The sequence below is a fragment of the Dipodomys ordii genome, unplaced genomic scaffold (assembly GCF_000151885.1).
Source record: "Dipodomys ordii isolate 6190 unplaced genomic scaffold, Dord_2.0 Scaffold112, whole genome shotgun sequence".
NCBI lineage: Eukaryota > Metazoa > Chordata > Mammalia > Rodentia > Heteromyidae > Dipodomys > Dipodomys ordii.
Genome location: NW_012267328.1, coordinates 5101184 through 5123691, shown reverse-complemented (window position 1 = coordinate 5123691; position 22508 = coordinate 5101184).

Below are 22508 nucleotides of genomic sequence, written 5' to 3'. Positions count from 1 at the left end.
GATTCTTTTCCTAATGTGTTATGGATTGCATTTCTAACTTTATTAACTGAAATTTTTCTCTACAAGACTTTCTGGTTGATTCCTGTTCCTTCGGTTCTTCTTTTTTTCTGTCACTTTGATGACTTTTCCATTCAGATCCTTCATTTTTCCTATACTATTGCATCATTCTATTTTCCTGAGTTTCCTTAGCCTCATTATTGAATTCTTTCAGACATGTCATTGGTTTCCTCCCAATTGGCAGCTACTTCTGGGAGATCATTATTTTCCTTTGGAGATGTCACTTTGGCTTTCTTGATTGTTGCTCTCCTGCAATGATATCTGTGTATCTGACATAATTCCTCTTCCGATTTTTCAAAGTAGCTTCTGTGACTTCTTCATCCTTTATGGATGTCAGTGCCTCAGTAATCTACACCGAAGCAGTTCACGAAGGAGCATGGCATGGGGGCTTCCGAAAGTGTGTGTCCTCACCTAAACAGAGCCCGGAGCTGACAGAACTGATAACACTGTCTCACTGGAAAGGAATTCACCCCAAATACAGAGCTGTACCAAGTGTGAGAGTGAGAGGAATTCTAACCTTCCTCTCCTGAATGACAGGCACAGAGACACCATGTAACAGAAGCCAGACCACTCACACAATTCTGATAGTTTTCAGACACCTCAGATGGAGTGATTCTGACTACCATTTGTTCCAGACCAAGGACTTTAAGGCCAGAAGCAAATGCCTTTTCAATTTTTTCTGATTAATGTCCCTCCACAGCGTATCTGCCATTTCCAGAGGCTCCATAAGCTATTCTCCAAGGCAAGCCTACCCTGAACCGATCTGGAAAGGAAATGGGTCGTGTTAAATAAGTACTATTAGATTTCAAAGTACCTGGAATTTTGTAGTCCTCGCTGTTAGAAATTAAATATTAGATTTCTGAACCAGATCCATGAAATAAAAATGTCCCTCATTTCTTTTCTGGATTTATTAATTAAGTTAATGGCATCAATGTATTGATGTGATCAATAAGATACCTGATTATATAAATGACACCTAGTAAAATGAAGCTAATTTGACCAAATTTCCATACAATTCCTGAGAGAAACAAGATCAAATTTCTAATCAGCTAACATTCTAAAACAGGTAATGTGTTATTTTCCTCCATAAGCATCACAGAATCTTAGTTCCATCTTCTCTGTAAAAAAAGATTTTCAACTTAGAACTCATGCTCACATAGAAATTACATTTCATTTTCATGAGTGATCTTTGACCTTGAAATGGAAATGAAATCTTTTCATTTACCTCTAAATACACAAAGGCTCACCACTATGAAATACATTTTCATTTCACAGTATCGTTTCAATATAATTTGTTTAAGTGTCATGGGATATGTAGGAAATAAGATCCAATGCTCTTGAACCATTAGATCATGTTTCCTTTTTCATCTCATGTGTTAAAAATCTCTTCTTTGAGACCTTGGAGTCAAAGCAGACACTCTGAAAACATTACAGGACAGAATAGGAGAAACCCTAGGTCTCCTTGGCACAGGCCAAAATTTTCTTAATAGAGACCCAGAAACATAACAAATCAAAGAAAGGTTAGACAAATGGGATTGCATAAAATTGCAGAGCTTCTGCATGGCAAATGACATAGCTAGCAAGATCAACAGAAAGCCCACGGATTGGGAGAAGATCTTCACTAGCCATACAACAGACAAGGGTCTCATATCTAAAATATACTTGGAACTCAAAAAATTAAATCCCCCTACAACAATTCCTCAAAGAAACAACTGCCCAACAAATAAGTGGGCTAAAGACTTAAAGAGAAACTTCTCTGAAGAGGAAAGAAGGATGGCCAATAGACATATGAAGAAATGCTCAACCTCCCTAGACATAAAAGAAATGCAAATCAAAACAACACTGAGATACTACCTCATCCCAGTTAGAATGTCTATAATCAAGAACTCTAATAACAACAGATGCTGGAGGGGATGTGGACAGAAGGGAACCCTACTGCATTGTTGGTGGGAGTGTAAATTTGTTCAACCACTTTGGAAAGTAGTATGGAGGTTCCTGAAAAGACTCCACATAGAGTTCCCCAATGACCCAGCAATCCCACTTTGGGGCATTTACCCAAATGATCACAAACAAGACCACACTAAAGCTACCAGCACAACTATGTTTATTGCAGCATTATTTACCATAGATAAGATACAGAACCAACCCAGATGCCCCTCAGTAGATGAATGGATCAAGAAAATGTGATATATATATATATATATATATATATATATATATATATATAACACACACACACACACAATGGAATTCTATGCCTCCATCAGAAAGAATGACATTGCCCCATTTGTTAGGAAATGGAAAGACTTGGAAAAAATTATAGTAAATGAAATAATAAGCCAGGCCCAAAGAAACGTAGGTCCCATGGTTTCCCTTATTTGCAATTACTAGTATATGTCTGAGGCAAGCAAAAAAGGTCAGATAAGATGATGTTAAGCAAAATGAACTCCAAGATAAGGACACAAGTGGTTTTTTCTTTCTTGCTATTGTTTCTAACATATTTATAAGGTACCATGTGATTTTTTTTTGTTGCTTTGTATGTCCCTCCCCAACAGTAACCTGTTTTTACTGTATTTGATGTTGGTATAATTTGGGGAGGGGAAGGGAATAAACAAATCGTTTAAATAGGGATACAGGTGGACCCATTGCAACAATGAGATGTACAAGACACTATGTGTGGGGGGGAGGGGGAGTTTAGTTGTGGAGATGGGAGGGGAGAGATGGTAGGAACAAAGGAGGAGGCTGCAATGCTTGATAGGAAATGTATGACCTTGCTCATGTGATTGTAACCCCTCTGTACCATATTTTCACAATTAAAAAACTCTCTTCTTTGAAAAGATAACAGAAAATAATTCCAGATGCTCAGGCCCCAAATGAAACAGAAGCAATTCTCTGAGACAGCACAGTCTTCCAGTGAGATACTGACAGTAACCCCTGTTATGCACTATTGGACCTCTTACATTTCTTAGTATCCATGTGGAAGAAAGACAAAATAACACCCACAGGGAAAGTTAGTCAATCTAAGCTATTAGTAAGGTATTTACAATTTAAAATCCAGTATACGTTTTATACTTTGGGAACATGTCAACTGGAAATTATCACTTTTCAAGTGTCCAGTACCTATGCATGGTTGCTTGCTAACAAACAGGACACTGGGACTATCAATGTCTATTTGTGCTTACTTTCCAAGGTGGAAATACATGAGAAGAAAACTAGTCTTTAAATTGTAAGGAAATGGAGTCATAAGAGAATCAGGTAGCACAAGGAAGAGTAGAGCAACGGACTTAAAATTGACTTTACCAATCAAATCGATATAAGCTTTGGCCTTGCGAGTGTGGAAATGAGGCTACAGGATACTGTCACTTGCTTGCTTCAGGTCACAACCACTTCTGTTACGCTGAAGAAAGCTCAAGGAACAGACTGGCTCTCAGAAAGCTACTGCAGAGGAAGGAAGAAAAGGAAAGATGAAGAAAGAGAGAGAGAAAACGAAAGAGAAAGAGAAAGAAAGAAGAGAAAGAGAAAGAGGAGGAGAAAGAGAACAAGGAAGAGAAAGAAAGAAAGAGAAAAAGAAAGGAAATGAAAGAGAAAGAAAGATCAGGAGAATGAGAGAGAGAGAGAGAGAGAGAGAGAGAGGGTGGACAAAGTCCTCCACAAGGGTGGACTCCTCTATCCCTATCCTGGGTCTGGCATCATTTGTTGGGAAAGATTTAACAGACAAAGGAAAGAAGGAAGACAGAGACATCCTGGGTCTGGCATCATTTGTTGGGAAAGATTTAACAGACAAAGGAAAGAAGGAAGACAGAGACGTCAACAGATCAGATCAGATTTTAATCCTTGCTAAAGAGAGGCACCAAGGAATACCCAACAGAATAGAAGATAAAAGGGGTGCAGAAAGAGGAGGTCTGGGGCTTAAGTGCAGTGGAATAAGAGGTGGTTGGGCTGTGCAATCAGGCACAAGGCCATAGACATGAATGAAGAGCACTTAGGCCAAAAGCAATACTGCCACCTATTGTGACCGTTTTTAGGTAAGTCTGTGGGTGAGGTTTTTACTGAGCCACTCTGGGGTGGGATTTCTGAGAACTGGTGGGGTAGGGAAGATGATCAGTGGGCCATGCGGGCAGCATTGGGTTATGAGAACAAGACAGATTCCCATCATAAGACAATTTTTAATCTGCGCTTGCTTTTGTGTGTGTGTAGGCGCATGTGTGCGTGCGTCCGTGCATGTGTGTGTGTGTGTGTGTGTGTGTGTGTGTGTGTGGTGTGTGTGTGTGTGTGTGTGTGTGTGTGTGCTGTAATTTTACTGTTCTTGTTTAAAGCAATGTCTTCTTATATAGTCAAAGCTGGCTTGGAACTCAGTATCCTACTGTCTGCAGCCCCTAAAATGCAGATTATAGGCATGTATCATACATCTCCATTCCTTTTTCTTTTTGGTCATCAGATGCTACAATAAACTGATCTTGGTTTTATTTTCCTTCGAGCTGGTAAAAGATATTACTAAAATTTAAAAGGTTTTAATTTACAAGAATTAATAACTCAAGATATTAATTTTAGGATAGACATTGACTTGTTTATGATTACTGACATTGCTTTGAATGTCAGTTTGCTGCTTTGCATCTTCCTTGCAATGCTGTTTTCTGCCTGGGATAAAACTTATGCAAATTATTTTGATTCACTATGGTTTATATTCCCCATCTTAAGATGGAGAAATAATATTATTCTTAAAGAATTGTTCTGAGAATTTTATCTCGTCATGTTTCCACAGTTAGTAGAGGTCAGGAATATTACAAAACTTCCAAAACAATAGATGTGCTTCTTTTGCAAGGAGTAGCTAGAGATCACAGCAGTTTTCTTTGTCTTAATTTTCATTTGCCAGAACAAGCTCAAAGGTTATAAAGATTACTCCAATTTGCATATCTGGGAATCAGAAAGCGTATCTTTTAGAAAGTCTCAGTTCAAATAACAAAGCCTCACTGGTCTGGCTTCAATGGCCAAGGAAACCCAAGCAAGCCCTAGAATCACAGAATTTTTGGCAAAAGGTACAGAACACATCTGGGGTAGGTCTGAGGAAACTGTCACATGAGGACCACTGGGGAAAATATCTTGATTACAGAAGATGAAATCCCTGTTTCTCCCTACAAGCTGGTTAGTCCTTTTCAGTCCTCATCCTTTCCCCTAATTCCCACTCATTCTACATACATCAAAACAGAAAGCTCAGAGTACAGTCAGAATAAAACCCCACTTCCTACCCCTACTTTTCTAAAGCATGTCAAGCCACATCTCTCCCCTAGGACACAATCAACCAGCAAAATGGAAAACGAGGTTTTATTTGTCAACCAGCTGAAGAGCTCAAGAGTATACCCACTAAGGTCATCTTCTGACCTTAGATACTCCTTTATCCAAAGGCTATATGACAGTTGTAGTATGCTATCATTATTTCATTAAAGACTCCAGGCTAATGCTTAAAAGCACACACCAAGTACACACTAAGATTGATTAACAGCAAACATAATAAAGACCATAAATCCTCCACAACATGCATAGCAATAATAAAAGTGTAACCATTTAACTCTCCTAGTTACCAAAGTCAACAAAAATCTCTACATGAATCAACAGATGACTCATATTGTCTTTTCCCAGAATAAACATTTTGTTTTATCCATGAGAGGTTCTTGATGGAGCAGAGCAGAACCATATTTGATACTCCATGGTTTGGCATAAAAAATCTTTATTTACCATTTATTGTTTATAAATTATCAACATGTCAAAGGATCAACAATTATCCAGTACTTCAGTCTTCAGTCAAAATATACTCATTGAGGGCCGGGGAGGTGGCTCAGTGGTAGAGCGCTTGCCTTGCATGCATGAGGCCCTGGGTTCGATTCCTCAGCACCACATAAGCAAAAGGAAAAAAGCCGGAAGTGGCGCTGTGGCTCAAGTGGTGGAGCACTAGCCTTGAGCTGAAGAGCTGAGGGACAGTGCCCAGGCCCAAAGTTCAGGCCCCATGACCGGACCCAAAAAAAAAAATACTCATTGGGTGTATTGGTCATACTCCAATTCCACAATAGCAGCTACAAATTTCTGAGATAACCTTCCTTTAGTTTTGTATAACTTTTTGTTGCTTGTTTTTTATTGTTACTATAAATGTAAGTCAGGTAAAGAGTACATTTCTTTTTGGACAATGTCACTCCTTCCTGTGCTCTCTCCCTGTATTTCCCTCCTGTAACTCAAGCATGTTGCACAGGTCATTTTCAAGTAGTGAGTAGAGAGTACCACTGCTTGCTCTTGTGTGCTCTCTCTCTCTCTCTCTCTTTCTGTCTCTCCCTCTCTCAACAACCACAAGACCACCTTCTAATGCAGATAAACCATTCATCTGTAATTAAATACAAAGGAACTGAGTAAGAATGCAGAAATAAAAGGTTATTTCTCAGACCCAAAGAACAATTACAGTGTTGGTTTTCTAAAAAGGAGCAAAAACATGATTACATAATGCCTTATTGGAAAAACACAAATATATCTCTGTGCATCCATTCCTAAACCTCCTTGTTATCAAAATTATCTTTCTCATTAAAAAAATCTGTTATAGATCCAAGAGTAAAAGCTTTAGATTAAATATTTGGGCTTTTTTAAGGAGAGATGTGAAATACAGTGAAACAGAACATAACCAATCATGAAAGTACTAGGAATCCATATTCGATGTAACTTCCTGTATCAGTTAAGACACATGTACTGCAAGCCAGATAAACACACTCTGGAGAGCTCCACACAAAAGGATGGAGTGAAACAGTTCTCTGGATGACCTGGAGCTAAACCCAGTTTTCCTCTTTTTCTTCTTTGCAGTAGTTAAGAATGACCATGGAGGGTTGGGAAGGTGGCTCAGTGGTAGAGCGCTTGCCTTGCATGCCTGAGGCCCTGGGTTCGACTCCTCAGCAACACATAAGCAAAAATGAAAAAAGCCGGAAGTGGCGCTGTGGCTCAAGAATGGTAGAGCGCTAGCCTTGAGCTGAAGAGCTGAGGGACAGCACTCAGGCCCAGAGTTCAGGCCCCATGACCGGACCAAAAAAAAAGAATGACCGTGGAATCTGCATCATCCTGTGACAGAAGGTAAAGAGATTGGGCAGCTGTGGCCCTATTCCTGTCTCCTGTAGAAAACAGGAAGTGTGCTGCTTTAGTCCAGAGGACCATCCCTCTGGTCTGTAAGCTGAGGCTGGCTGTTTCCTGACGTTGGTTATCTTCAGTGAATGTGGAAAACTTACAGAGAATACCTCATTATCATGGCAACCTTCCTGAGCCTTGGGAAACCATCTCTCCCTGGATCTTAGGCTGGCTGCCTACAGGTGGGCTTTGTTACTTCTCTGTAGGTAATTGAGCCAATGCACTTCATGTAATACTCTGTGTGGGGAAAGATCCTGCACCATGCAGAGAACCTTGCTCCGACTGTTACATCGACCTTCCCATATGTCATAAGCTGACAGCACGTAACTCATATGGGCACATTCTGTTTCCCTGGACTCATACATACTACAACCAATTCTCACTGGACCTGCTTCACAGAAGATATATAGTTGAGCAATATTACATGTCCACAAGAAATTTAGAGATGTACACTTCCAAGTTAAAGTGGACAATTATGGACCAAAAGTCATAAAGGTTCTACAACTTTCTCTCTCTTGTTCAATGCTCTTCACCAGCACCTAGACTAGTTTCTGACAATCTACATATAAGGAAAGGAAAAGTATTGGTTGGATGCGTTGACTCATGAGTAAAGGGCACTATAAGGTGTCCTCCAGTTTCACGGCCCAGTTCAATCCTTTTGAATTACTGACCATGCAACCCTGGTGACCTGTTTGGAACCCTAAGTCACTGTTATCTCTTACAAGCCTTCCCTGAAGAGAAGTGGGAGAGCCTTCTATTTGCATTGTACAGATTTAGCCATTTAATCTCGGTGCCCCCTTTGTAGACAGAGACTCTTTGACCTACTTTGTTGAGGATGCAGTGTGCTGGAGTTAATAATGGACTTGAGCTAACTATAAGTCAAGTGTGAAGCAGCTGCTTCAACCTGGTCCCTCTGAAAATGATTTTAGGCTTCCTAAAATATTTCTCAACCCACCAGCATGGGAATGAGCAATGTCAATGGAATTTATTGGGGAGCTTTCACTTTGAGAGGCCCCTAACATATAATTCAGAAGCAAGAACTAAAAAGGACAATAAAAGCTTGACATGAGTGACGGTAATTTTAATGACAGAATGTCAGAAAGGTATTCAATGTTTTCAATCTTTATGTGTTTTTCTTTTAGGTGTATGTATATGTGTGGAGAATAATTAGAAGTCAAGACCTAAAGTTAGGAGGTAATAATTCTGGGTAATTCTCTCTCTCTCTCTCTCTCTCTCTCTTTCTCTCTAGCCTTCTTGTCTTCTGCTACCAGTTCCAGGTTCCTATATTAAGAAGTCTTATCTCTTAAAGCTTTTAAATATGAGCTTTTAGGCTATTTCATGTGTCAATTATACCCAGCATTTACTAAAAATTTAAATTTAATAAATATGTCTTTCTATACTGGGTCTATTCATCTATAAGTCAACCCAAATATTATCCATCCAAGCACAAAAACACATCTAAATGACCCTCTAACACTCAGCAGGGTTCAGTACAGTTTTCTTGAAGTACTAACCAATCTAGCTAGTATATATAGTATACTATACATAGCATAGCATACACATAGATTACTTTTGTATCAATTTACTGAATATAGCCCAATTTTTGGGATAAATTAAGAAGGGTAGGATGTTAAGAATAACAAAACAACTGCTCTCCCAGAATTTTGTAGATTAAATCTCCATTCTTTTGGTTATGTACATTGTCAATTTGAAAGCAAAAATATATAAATATCTGCAAGGAGCACTTCTTGAATATGAGAAGAAAGTTGAAAGATAATACTATTGTTGAAAGGAAAGAAGCAGACATTAGGCACCGGCAATAAATGTAGAGGTGGGGACATTGAAAGAATAGATAAAAGTACTGAAGAAGGGACTGTTTCACACTTCCCAATTTGCCTGGAGTACTTAGAAGAAACAAACAAACATACAAACTGAAGAGGCCCGGAAAGAATGTGTATACCACTGTGCTTTCACTCGAGCCCTCATGGAGTCTTCTGTTCCTCTCAAGCTTTCTGTGTTTCCTAGAGGCATTGGACATGGAGTAATTTAGACCAAGACTTGTTCTTCCCAGACACCACAGTTTTTCCTATAAGGTATTTTCAAGACTCCTTATCTTTGAACACAACACTTCTCATCTTTGTGGATGTTAGTTTCAGCCACATTAGGGTCCTTTTGCAGTTGAAGTATAATACAGAGTATTTTCTAAATGCTCTCCAAAATAATTCTTCTTAAGTTCTCCATTCTTTTTGAAGGACACTTGTTTGAAAATCAAGACAATTAACTTTCTTCAGAGACTCAATAAAAGGCAAAACTCTTACAGTTTAGGGCAAGAGCTTCATAATCATGCAATATACCCAAAACTACAGTCAGATAAAATTTATTATTTTCACTAGAGAAAATAAATGTTGCTGGGTGCTAGTGGCTCACACCTGTCCCCCTAGCTACTCAGGAGGCTGAGATCTGAGGATTGAGGTTTGAAGCCAGCCCAGATAGAAAAATTCCCATGTGACTCTTATCTCCGATTAAATATTCAAAAACCAGAAGTGGTACTGTGGCTCAAGTAGTAGAGTACTAGCCTTGAGCACAAAGAGGCTCAGGGACAGTGCCCAGGCCTTCAGTTCAAGGCCCACAACTGACAAAAAAAGTAACAAAGTAATATTCCCATAATACAAAAGATTACCTTCTTATAACTTTTATGATGATTATCTATTAAATGCCCAGAAAAATATTTTTAAATTTCATATCAGTTCCTTGTTAGATGTCAAATTAAACAAAAATATGTAGTTGAAAACTGAATTGTGTCTTCTACCAGATTCCTTTCCCAATTTCCCATAGAGATTAGCTCCTCCACCTCTAGTCTTTTCCTGTTCCATTATTTTTTGTTTGTTGTTCTTACCACTTTTAGAGACTCTTCAGTGCTTGCATTCATTTCTGGGGGTTGAATTGCAGGCCTTACACCTACCCGGCAGGCACGCTAACACTTGAGCCATCTCCCCAGTCCTTATTACATGAATTATTTTTGAGATAGGACTGGACTGCTTTCCTCCTGTTTATACTTCCCGATAACTTAGTTAAAGAAAAAATAAACATTAAAAGGATGCTTACAAATATACTATTAAGCATTCACAGTGATTTAACCGTGTTCTAAAAATGCTTAACTCCTGCCCAGTAAGCTTAGGAAGAGAGGCTCTCTAATCGGTCTCATTTCAGTCCAAAGCTCAGTACCTGTCCACAGTAGTTGCTCAGTGATTGTTATTTGAATAAATAACTGAAATAATTCTAGAAATGAGAAAATAAGCCCAGAAAGGTTAAGTAACTTGCCAAGGTTACACAGGTAACAGTGAACATTTGGGGGAAGACGTGAAGAGAACACTTGAAGTTAAATGCATTGCCAAAGGTAACCTAGACCTGCGGGTATGAAAATATGCCTGCCAGCAGACACCAAAATGGTTTGATCAACAAAAGGGAAATCAAGTAGGAGACAGAAAGAGAAGCCATCAGGAGGAAGATGAGAGGCTGTGGTGAAGGCATACAGTAAACAATCCAATAGTTGCTGTGGAAAAACATTAAGTTGATCATCAAGCAGCACTAATGGAGGGTCAGAAGGAAGCGATGGTGAGTTATTAGCAGGCCCTGAGTACATCTGGTAGCAGCAGGAAGGGCTGGGAGAAAGAGAGGGAATGAGGAAGGAGCAGCTAATCAAACTGTCTACCAGGATGATTAGACCAGCAGTGAGATCAGACAGCAGGGGCACAAGGTCCAACTGCAGGAGGATCAGAGGGATAGGAGAGGCAAAGACAGAGCAAGGTCAGTCAGGGGTTTGCGTAAGAGGGATGCTGATTGGACAATGGTGTCATCAGCCAGCTGTGACAGCGCATCAGACAGGAAAGACAGCCAACTATTGCAGCTGGCGGAGGAGGAGGACTGCAGGAAGGGGACTGTTCATACAGCGCATGAATCTCAGTCAGAAAGGCTAATCAGAGCTGACAGTTACCCTGCAGAATCAGGGGTGGGGCTAGTTACTGAAGCCTGTGCCTTTAGCCAAAGATTCATTTTCCCCACTAGAAGCACGGAGCAATCACCTGGGCTGCATTTTCTCCTGTCCCAGGGCTCAGGGGATAGATAGTATTCTGAAGATTCTTTGACAACATGGGGCAGAGAGGCCACGTCCCAGCTTCTCTCCATGGGGAAACCTGTCCAGAAACTCAGACTTGCTCTGAAACTGCAGCTACAGAATGACACAGGCAGATATGCTCCACTTTCTCTCCTCTTTTTAGTCTTTCCTTCTTCCTTCATTCTGTGTTGTTTTGATGATAACACCTAAATTTTTGGAAAAGTTGCACGAAAGATTCTAAACACAGGGTGACATTGATCAAGATGAATTGTATTCAGAAACTGCTTTGCTGAAATATAACTCCTTTGTATGAATACTTAAATAATAATGATAAATGATACAGAAAACCTAAACTAATTTAAAAACATATATTCTGGCCAGACACTGGTGGCTCATCAGTGATCCTAGCTTTTCAGGAGGCTGAGATCTAGGAATCCTGGTTTGAAGCGAGGCCAGGCAAGAAATGTCCATAACAGACTCTAATTTCTAATTAACCACCAGAAAAGCTAGAGGTGGAGCTATGGGTCAAGTGGTAGAGTCCCAGCCTTGAGCAAACATACTCAGGTACAGTGCCCAGTCCCTGAGTTCAAGCCCCAGGACTGGCACAAACTAAACCCAAAAAGATTCTGAATGTAAAAGTTTAGGCCAAAATGTGACAGATCTTCAATATGTAAAGTCAAAATGTGACAGATCTTCCTTAAACTACTGACTCCATAGAGAAGCAAAATGTTCTCAACCCACCTCATGAAACCACTGTAAGTTTTTTCTTTTATAATATATACACTTAAATAGTATCATATATATATTTATTTAAAGACTTTAAAGCTGCATTCTTAGGAAATGAATTGTATAATGGATTTCCTTAAAATAGAAAATATATGTGATATTTGAAAAACAGCATCTTTGGATATTTTCTTTCTGCTGATTGCCTCCTGAATTCATTCTCATCGCTGCCAATCTCATTTTCCAGTAATCTGCAATTGATCTGTGACAGCTTAGAATTAAAAGATGCAGAAAAAAGAATAACTACATTTTCTTAGAAGCACTCATAACATAAGAACTATCTGTAGCTTCACTTTGCTGAGAAATGAGTCTCTTAAAAGTTAAGCAGTCTGACCAAGGTGACACTAGGAAGTGGCCTGAGTGCTACCCTGCTTTATCTGTCCTTCCCAGTGCTGTGCAGCTCCAAACAACATGAAGAGATGCCACATGCCAAAACATAGAGGGCCTCATTGTTTCTGCCACTTCTGCTCTCTGCAAGTGATAGACTGAAAAATAGCTTTAAAAATACCTGTGCATTATGAAAAACAGCCAGCATACATTTAGAATTCAGCAGGTGAAATTCTCCTGAGAAATCAGACTGCTCTATTTAGTGTCTCAGCAACTCATAACTGAGTGTCCTCCAAAATCTCTCTCTCTCTCTCTCTCTCTCTCTCTCTTCTCTTTCTCTCTGTGACCTCTTATTCATCACGGTAAGGATGGGAACCAAGGAAGAACTTAGAAATGCTATTATAATACGTAAAATAATTTATTCAGTATTAACTGGGCATAAAACTACAGTTATTAAAACAATGTGATACTAGAACAAGAATAGACAGGCTGATTAATGAAATAGTAAAATTATAATCCAGGAATAATATTTTTAAATTAGTGCAAAGGTGACATTTCAGTCCACCAAAGTAAAGATAAACTTCCTAATGGTCCTTGGTTAATTTTCTATTGAAAAAAAAAAACCCTAAGACATCTATATCACAATTACTAAATTGGATTCCATGAATGTTAAAGTTGATTTGATAGAATCAGTGTTGTCAGATGCTTTAGCCAACGAGTACAGAAACCTTAACAATGTGCTTGTGTTTTTACATTAATGGATGCTCATCATATCACTATTTATTCCAACAATAATGGAAGGTTAATGATGTGATAAATGTCAGATATCATGGTCTTGGACCAAGTATGATGTATTTGTGTAAAAAATGGACACTCTTCTATCATGCTAAGAGAGGCAAGGAACATGAATTGTCTTCCAATGAAAAACTAGAACCAATATTTTAATGAAAAATAAACAGTATGTATGAAGTATAATATTGTAAACCACTACATACTACTTGAGACCAGAAAGGGCACCTTTGATAGTTTTGCCTACACTACTCAGCACTGTAGCTTATATTATTAGGCACACAGTACATAGGTGAGGGTATCATTCCACCATTTTTAAGAGTATATTTAAGTTAACTTAAATATCTAGTTGCAAAGGCAAGCACAGCAATCTATCTGTAAGTCATACATATTTGTTCACTGGCTTTGGCAATGACTTGTTAATGTTCTAAAGCTAACCCTTTACTCAAAGTGGTTTTGTTTTCCTAACTGGCTTATAGACTGTAACTGTTTAATATTATGATCTGCTTCCAGTCCAACTGTAAACCAATGAATCAGAATAACTAAGTACAAGGTAGGCATACTCTCTTCTCTCTCTTCTCCAACAGATGTAGCCCAAGGAAAATTTTTCCCATGCCAAGTTTTGGAGAAGGTTTTATTATTCCAAGCTTTGCTGTAAGTGAAGAATCGAACTCAGTATTATTCTATTACATTATGCATGAGCCTTTCAGAGAAGTAGTGCATTTTTATCTGCCTGTGCTCTCTGTAGGAGATGGAGTAGAAGAAAAAGAATAATTCCTCAGTAGTTGTATGGCATGAATTACGATTATCTTGTTCAGTGCTTCAATATTCAAAGCCTTACATGCAGATGGCAGATGGCTTATTTTTGAGAAAGTGAACCAAACCCCCAGACCCCTAGAGCTAGGTGGCTGTAACAAACACTGTCAAGTAGTAAAGAACACCAGGACATGATTCGAACATACCCGTGCACATATACATACATACAGATGTATGTACACATTGTAGCACCACAGAAAATAGCTGTGCATTCTCGAGAAAAGATCCAAGAAAATGTCCTGTTACAAAGGCAAGCATAGCAATACATATTTGTTCCCTGGCTTGGGACATGAAGTTTTATGTTAAATCTTAGCACTGTATTAAAAAAAAAAAAAAGGACTAGGTGGACTGTAGCTGCTCAAAACATTTGAGCTTAATTCAAAATGATTCCAAGTGTCAATGAGAACTTGAGCCTCATGAACTGAAGAGGCCTACTAACCCTGCTCACCAAATACGGGCCGGTTGCCATTCCTGTATCACCATAGCCAGGCAACGCTAGTGAGTCAGCAATGAGCAATCCCTCACTACTACACTAGCATGGGAGCACTTCCTGTTGGAAAGCAAGGAGTCTCTGCAGGGGTACACAACACACACCAGCACAGGCCTCAGGAAAACTTATCTCTCACAGAGAAAAAGCCCTGAATGATAGGTAGCAGGTCCAAGTTTAAGAAAGATGAAGCATTAAAAAGAACATGATTTGGTAATCTAATCCTGTGTTTACTCAAAAATGGTGACCATAGAAGATGATGGTAAGCAAAATGAACCCCAAGATATGGACACAAGAAGTCTGTCTTTATCGTTATTGTTTTAAATGTACCATGTGATTTTAACTTTTGTTGTTGTTGTTTCCATTGTATGTTCTCTCCCCTGTGGCATATCATCCCCTGTTGTTGCTGAACTCCATTTTGATACTCTGCATCTTGTATATCCATAAGTCTAATCTGGGGAGGGGAGGGGAGGGGGAATAACAAAATGCTGAAACAAGGACACAGGATGACCCACTGCAACAAGGATACCCACAGGACAGTGCACTGGAAACAAACTTTACAGCTTCAGGTGGCGAGGGGGGAGGGAGGAGGGGGAGGAGTGGGGGAGTTGGGGGAGGAAGGGATAGTGGGACAAAAACAAGGAGGGGAAGGGGTAACAATTCTCGACAAATAATGTGCTCATTGCCTTCCTCGTGTAACTATAACCCCTCTGTACAATATCTTAACAATAAAATTTTTAAAAAGTGGGTTGATTTCTATACTGTTCTAAAAATAGGAGACTATTATCAAGATGCAAAATTATTTCACTTAAATTGATTTTTGTTATCTGATCATTGATACTATTTACTATTGATGTGAAATTGTGTTGGTAAAGGTCATGAACTTACAATGTTAAGGGTTTAGGAACACAAGGCAAAAGGACAGATCTGATAAACAAACAAACAAACTGATTAGACTGGTGGCTTACACCTGTAAGCTTATCTATTCAGGAGGTTGAGATATGGATGATTGTGCTTCAGAGCAAACTCAAACATAAAAGTATAGTAGACTTCCACCTCCAAAATAACTGCAAAAGCCCAGGCTAGAGGCTCAAGTGGTAGAGCTCCAGCCAAGCAGGTGAGGAGGTCCTTAATTCAAATGCTAGTACAAACAAATTAAGAGATTGTGGGGTTGAATCCAAATTCTCATTAAACCAAGAAGCTGACCCATTAGATATGTGATATACACACTCATAGTTGGGTTAAACAGAGGAATATCTGTAGAATAGGTAGCAGACCTGGATATGTTCAGGTCTGGAAAGTATCTTAACTGCATATATTGGCTTAATTATAGAGTAGCAGAGATGTTAGGGCATATTTAGACCCTTAAAATTCAATAGAACGTAACTAAGTTGTGGGGAGTGTGCATTTGGAACCACTTGCAGAGCGGTGATAAGTGCAATCCTATTATGAGGAGAACACATATTAGAATTCCTGTGGATGTGACAGGCGACTCTGTGAGTGGTCATCGGTTATTTATCCGAGGGGCTGTATGGCTTCTTGCTTGCTGAAGATGTACAGTCCTTAGTTTCCAAGCAGCTAAGAATTTTAAGGAGCTTGTAAGTTAACAGTAAATAAAAATTAAGTGCCTATAGAAATAGAAGTACAAAGCAGGGGTTGAGCAGTCAAAAACTGCATTGAGTCATTAAATATGAACAGGAAATACTCAACAGAGTATGTGAGGAGATCTCCCACTTAGGACAAGAACATATTGTTCATGTTAGTGTGCATGTATCCTTATTGTTTCCTTCCTTTCTTAACTGTTCAACCTACACTTTCTAGCTACACAAAGTGCTTATGGAAGCAATAGTAACCATTACTATGGTATTGAATTAGTATAGACTGGCTGATATGTGTGTGATCTACACCCACTCATTATGTTTCCTTCACTGTAGTATAGATAATAATAATGATCCTCATTTTTATCATATGGCTTGAATGCAATTGTGCACAAAAAGTATACTTCCTACCATATATAGAGCAAATAAAATTCTATTTTTAACCAGGGAAAATAAAACTCTCTGTGTGTAGTAAGACAAAAGAAAAAAAGGGAAGTAAATGAGGTCATACTAATTCCCCTAACACGATTACTCCACACCAATCTGGCAACAGTTGTTTTTTTCCAATCCCCCTACAGAGTCACTTGGTGCTCAGAAATGATCCAGAAAACCCGCTCCGGAGTCAGGAGCAGATTTCAGAGGGGAACTGGCACAGTGCTGTGAAGAGCCTGAGTGTGAGTGTGCCTGAGCCTAGGAGAGCTTTGAGTTCACACCAGAGCCAGCTGTTCTCTTCGCTGTGCCTCTTGCTTAGTAAACAGCAACAGGGAAGCTACCATTTACATTTTCTCGACATTTATCACCAGAGCACTGATGGATTTGTTTAATCTGCTCCACCATGTATCTCACGTGTCACTCTTTGTTTTACCATGGCAAACCCTAGCTGTGATTCTATCTCTCATATGATGGATGTAGAAGGCTACACTTTTTATTTCAAACTTTTTCTGAAGAACCTTTCAGAAAAAATCTGGGGACTGTAACATAGAGAAAAATTCATGAAACCCCAATATATGTTTATTTTTCAGGTAGCTTAAAATGTCTATGAACTTTCTAGAAAAATGTTTGTGTTTTCTATTGTGAAATTAGCCATAAAATATGAAATTCAAATCTTTGTGCACATTATTCAATTCATTACACTCTTGTGTTAATTACCATGGAATCCAAGGGCTGTCTTTGCTACCTACCTAATGTAATGTACTAAACCATGCCAACTTAGTACATCAACAAATAACTCACGTTTTCTTATAGAATTCACACAACTATAAGAAAATCTTTTTGCTCTTACAAGCACATAATGAGCTGAGAAGATGAATGCATTTCCCATATTTATTACAATGCACTACACCTTTAATTCTTCTGTATGTCATACAAGAAGAAAAGCTACTAAAAATCAATATAATTGTGTTTATATGAGAATGTTTCTATAGTTTGGACCTTAAAGGCCTCAAAGGCCTATGTGAAAAGCTGAGTCACCAGCCTGTGATGCTGTGGGATATGGTACACTCAAGAGGTTAAGGCATCATGGGAGGAAGTTAGGTCATCGGGGGATACATCCCTCAACGCATTGCCATTTTCACCTCCCAGCTACCGAGGGGAAATCCCCTGCCCCCCGCCCCCGCCTCATGCTCCCTCCACTATGCCTGAGAAGCTCTTTTCTAACGTTTTCTGTACTTCTCTGTCTGGTCCCAAGTTTATTTTTCAATCCAAACTTGCAGTGATTAGCTGATGACAAATAAATGAGAACATCAGATTTTTCTGATTGAATTACGGTAACACATATTGGCATCTCAACAAGGGTGAAGATTGAAAACTGGATTCTGGAACATTTGAGGACTTTCCCATTAAGCAATTTTCCACTCTTCAATCCATCTATACCAAATTGTTATTGACTGCAGGGCAGAATGGCCTAACCAATTTCACAGAATTACTTTTTGGTATATGGATTACAACAGCAAATTTTATCAAATATCCTAGTGTCTAGGACAAAGGAAGAAAAGCAGCTGGGATAGTAGTATCATGTCATAAAGTCAAGATATTTGTGTCATGATTTGCCTTTTAGAAGACACTAGGCTTACTTTTTCATATTTGGTCTCTTACAAGTTCATGTGAGAGTGATAGACACACCTGTGATTTTTAATTTACAGTTTCCAAAATTCTCTTAACTTCATTATTACTTTATCACTCATTCAACACTTTAACCTAGGATGGGTTACCACTTTTACCCCCACCCAGAAAAAAATCTTTGCAAAAAATCTCTGTTTTTTTTTGCGCAGGGGCCATGCTAATCTCCTCTGTATCGTTCTAATTTTAGTATATGTGTTGCCAAAGCAAATACAAATCTCTGCTTTTTAAAATGAGTTACTTTCCTATTTATGTCAGAAAAATAACTCAAAAGTAACAAAATGGTGTGTAAATGTCTAGGAAATCTAACATAAACTGTAATTGTCAAATTAGGCAATTATTATTGCTATGCTATAGTAATAAACAACAATAAAATATCCAAGACCATATAGATAAAAATATTATTACTACGACTGTTATTGTTTTACATAAACTCTGTCACAAGCTTATTTGATTTTTCTGACCAATTGTTTCCAAATACCCATGTACATCCATGTTGCCCAGATTTGGAGATTTTTTTCTTCCATGTCAATGTGAGGTCTCTATCCTTCACCACCAAAGGGGTGAAGAGGTGTTAGAGAGCCGTGGTTAAGCTTTAATTGCCTCAGCCTATGCAATATATCCACAGACATCATTGGAATGAATGGAGTGTGGAGTAAGGGAATCTACATTTGAGGGGTATCTCTGTCTCCTGTCATATCTTGTTATTTCCTTCAACCTTCTTAAATATCTTTAAGTGGCTGCAGAAAGGAGTTGCCAATTGACACAGCAGTTTCTGGATACAATGCATCTTGATAAATGTCACTCTTTCCCTTTGTACCCCTTCCCTCGTTTTTCTTAATTTGGAAGGATAGACATTTAATTCATGGCTGCATCCTCCTCCCCAGCTTCTCCTCTTCATTCTTCTCCCCATCTCCCTATGAACCCCCCAATTCTTTCAAGAACTTGTTACCTGGTGTTCACTTTGTTCAACTTTGACTTTGCCTTCCTATAGTTGAGCTTTCCCTTGAATCTAACATATTTCAGTTAACACATTTGTCTATACTTGCACCCAATATATTTACTTGTAAATTAATCTACCACGTTCACCTGCTCTCAGCTCTCGGCTATGTTACCCATGCTTTCCTCCCACAGGGAAGCACGACATTTTGGCCCATCCGAAGGATCTGACACATACCTGTTAAATAAATAATCTAATCGGAAATATCAGAAAGATTGTAACTTATAACCAAAGGCTCAACTAATTCATGACACAGCCAGGCATGTCTGGTTTTCTGTCTGTAAACAGTTTTCCTTTTCACTTTCTGCAGTAAGTTTAATTTGGAAATGAGCAGCTCGTGGGAGAAGGCTGTTAAATACATCTCATAGAGAACCTTTACTAAGAGTCAGGAAAAGAGAGACAGGCATTTTCTTCCTCTGCTTTCACAAAGCCAACAATTCTTTGTGTGTGAGATTTGGAGGTGTATGAGTTAATTGCAAGCACCCTTTGTAAACTCAAAGAAGAAAACTGTTAATGCTTGCCAAGAGTGCTTTCAAAGCCTGAAGACAAAACAACTGTTTGCCTCTTAGCTTTCTATTGTCCCTTCACATTTATTTTCAGAATACAGGGACAGACAAGTCACATTGTTTCTAATGAGTCACTATTTCTAAAAGCAGAACTCTATTTGCATGAACAACAGCTGTGGGTCCAGCCTGACCATCAGGAAGGCTGAAACCTAGCCTCAAATAAGTAAAAAGCTTTTTCCTGTTCCCTGGTATCACCTGAAGGAGGTCACATTTCACTAAAAGACAGCCAATTAACAGTATTAGTTTCTAAATGTGTATACATAGGCATGGGAAAAGAAACGGAAAAAAATAAGAATACTGAAAAAAAATATGAAGAAGAAATCAAATGTAGTGTAAAATCTTACATCTCGAATATACAGCCACAGTCAACATCTGCCAAAGGGTTTTCCAGACATGGAAACTCTCAACAACTTACTTCAAGGAACTGGTTGTTTTCAGAAGCATGATCTAAAGTTACACTGTACAGGCCAAAGCCAAGAGCTCTAGGTTAGATACTACCTGTCACCTTGTTTGACCTTGAATAGGTACTTCTTTTTAAATTTTCTCTCTTATTTTATTGTAAAGATATTGTACAGAAGGGTTACAGTTACATGAGTAAGGTAATGAGTACACTTCCTATCAAGCATTGTTACCCTCTCCTTTTTTTTCTCCCACTATCCCTTCCCTTCCCCATTCCTTTGCCTCCCTGAAAGCTGTAAAGTTCATTTCCAACACAGTGTCTTGTGAGTAGCATTGGCGCAATGGGTCATCCTTCTTGTCTTTTCTCCCATTGTATTATCGTGTGTTTTCTCAGGGTGGTTATAAAGACAAATTGAGGTTAAGGTATGCAAAGTATCAGGCACAATGCTGGGTTTGCTCATGTGGCTAAGGAGAAAGAAGCATGCTTTTACTTTCCCTGGGTCATGGAGATGGTGATTACCTGATTGTGATAACAAAGGGAAAAAGGGCTGCAGTCCACTCATCCTTTAGTGGGAGCTGAGTCCACACCTTCAGCTCTTTTCAGATCATCGCTGAGATTCACTGACACTGAACTGGTTTTATGGAATGCTGATGTTTAAGTTTATTGAGGTTATTTGTAGAGCCAGTCTCCTAAAAATATCATTGTTATTATGCATATTATATAATTATCATCTGTTATGAAAATTATTAGGCCCTTTACATTGTATTAAATTCTCTCACTAATGACTTTGCTAGCTACATTTTACAGATTAGGAACTGAAGTGGTTTGCCCAAGGATCTGTATGTAATAGTAGAATTCCAGACAGGATTCTAGATCTACTGACTTTAAATTTGAAGCCTTAATTCAATAAATTTGCTACCTATTTTATTGGGTGTCACTACTTTGAATTTTTTAAATATTTTTAATTGTCTAAAAATATGCTTTGAAGAGAAGAGTTAAAACTTTCTGGTATTTGAAAGGGATTGTGGCATTAAGGGGAAAGGACAGACACATGAAGAGAAGAGGGCGAGAATGTAACGGAGAATTCAAGGCAATTAAGAAGAACAAGGGAAGGTGTGCAGAAGGAAGAGATGCGTGAGAGTGCTCAGGGAGCAACGCTGAGCAGATGCAGAGTTCATGAGCTGCTTTGTCCAAATGCTTAAAGATAATTTTTTAAAAAGGAAAAGAACTTGAAAAACAAGACAGCATTTTATTAATAGACAATGTGTCTGATGGCATGCTTCATCAAGGGATGGTAAGGGCAGGGATAATCTTGAACTTTTAAATTTCTCTAAATAAACGGAATTATGAGAGGCGCAAGGGACTATTCAGAGTTCATTACTTAAGATCATGAAAATGCTGACAATTATACTGCATACCTCAATGCTATAGTCTTTCGTGATTCTTATAGCAATTTTAAATCCGGAGAGGTATGTAAGAGGTTAAACCACAGATTCAAATAGTATAAGAAAATTCAGCATTTCTAACTTTAATCCAGAATTCTCTTTAGACTATCCTATTTTCTCTCTCCTGAGAACAACTCTGAACCTTTTTGAACCCTGTCTTCCACGGTCATATCCCAGAAAAATTAACTTACAATAGGGGGTTCTTCTTTATAGATCATCGTGGGCTGGGCAAAAGCCACCAGTTTGAGACTCTGTCACACCACACACATCTCTCAACTAGCTTTGACTGGGGAGCTAGAGGAGAAAGTCCTAGTGAGAAACCTAAGCAACTCCATTTCACTTAAGGCCCCCATCTCAGTTCTGCAACTTAACCCTTGACCCACTTCAACCCCAAGGCCTGGAATTACTATATTTGAAATTCCAGAACTGCCCCTCCTGGGGTCTGGTGACCATTATCTAAACCAAACATCCTGCAGTTTAGCACCTATCCTCTTGAGACTCCCCTGTGGTGCAAGCCAACCAGATTAAAGTACATCAGCCCCCTTGATCTAACCAACAACTTGTTTTTGGTCCTTTCCCGCTTTGTAGTGCGCCAATCATACTATAGAGTTGTTTTATGATTTTCCCGCAGTTTACAGTGGTTTGTTACAAGAAGTTATGATGTATGCAAAGCCCCTGCCGTCCCTAAAGAAGTGTATAAAAACTGCTGTCACCCTGGGCTCGGGGCCTCTCAGCATCATGGGCTGCTGCCATGTATGTGGGGGACCAAGCTCGAGCTTGCTTTTACATTGGTGACGGTCTCTAGTGGTCTTTTGGGTAAGGATTTCCCAATTCGGCTTTACACTAGGGATCTATG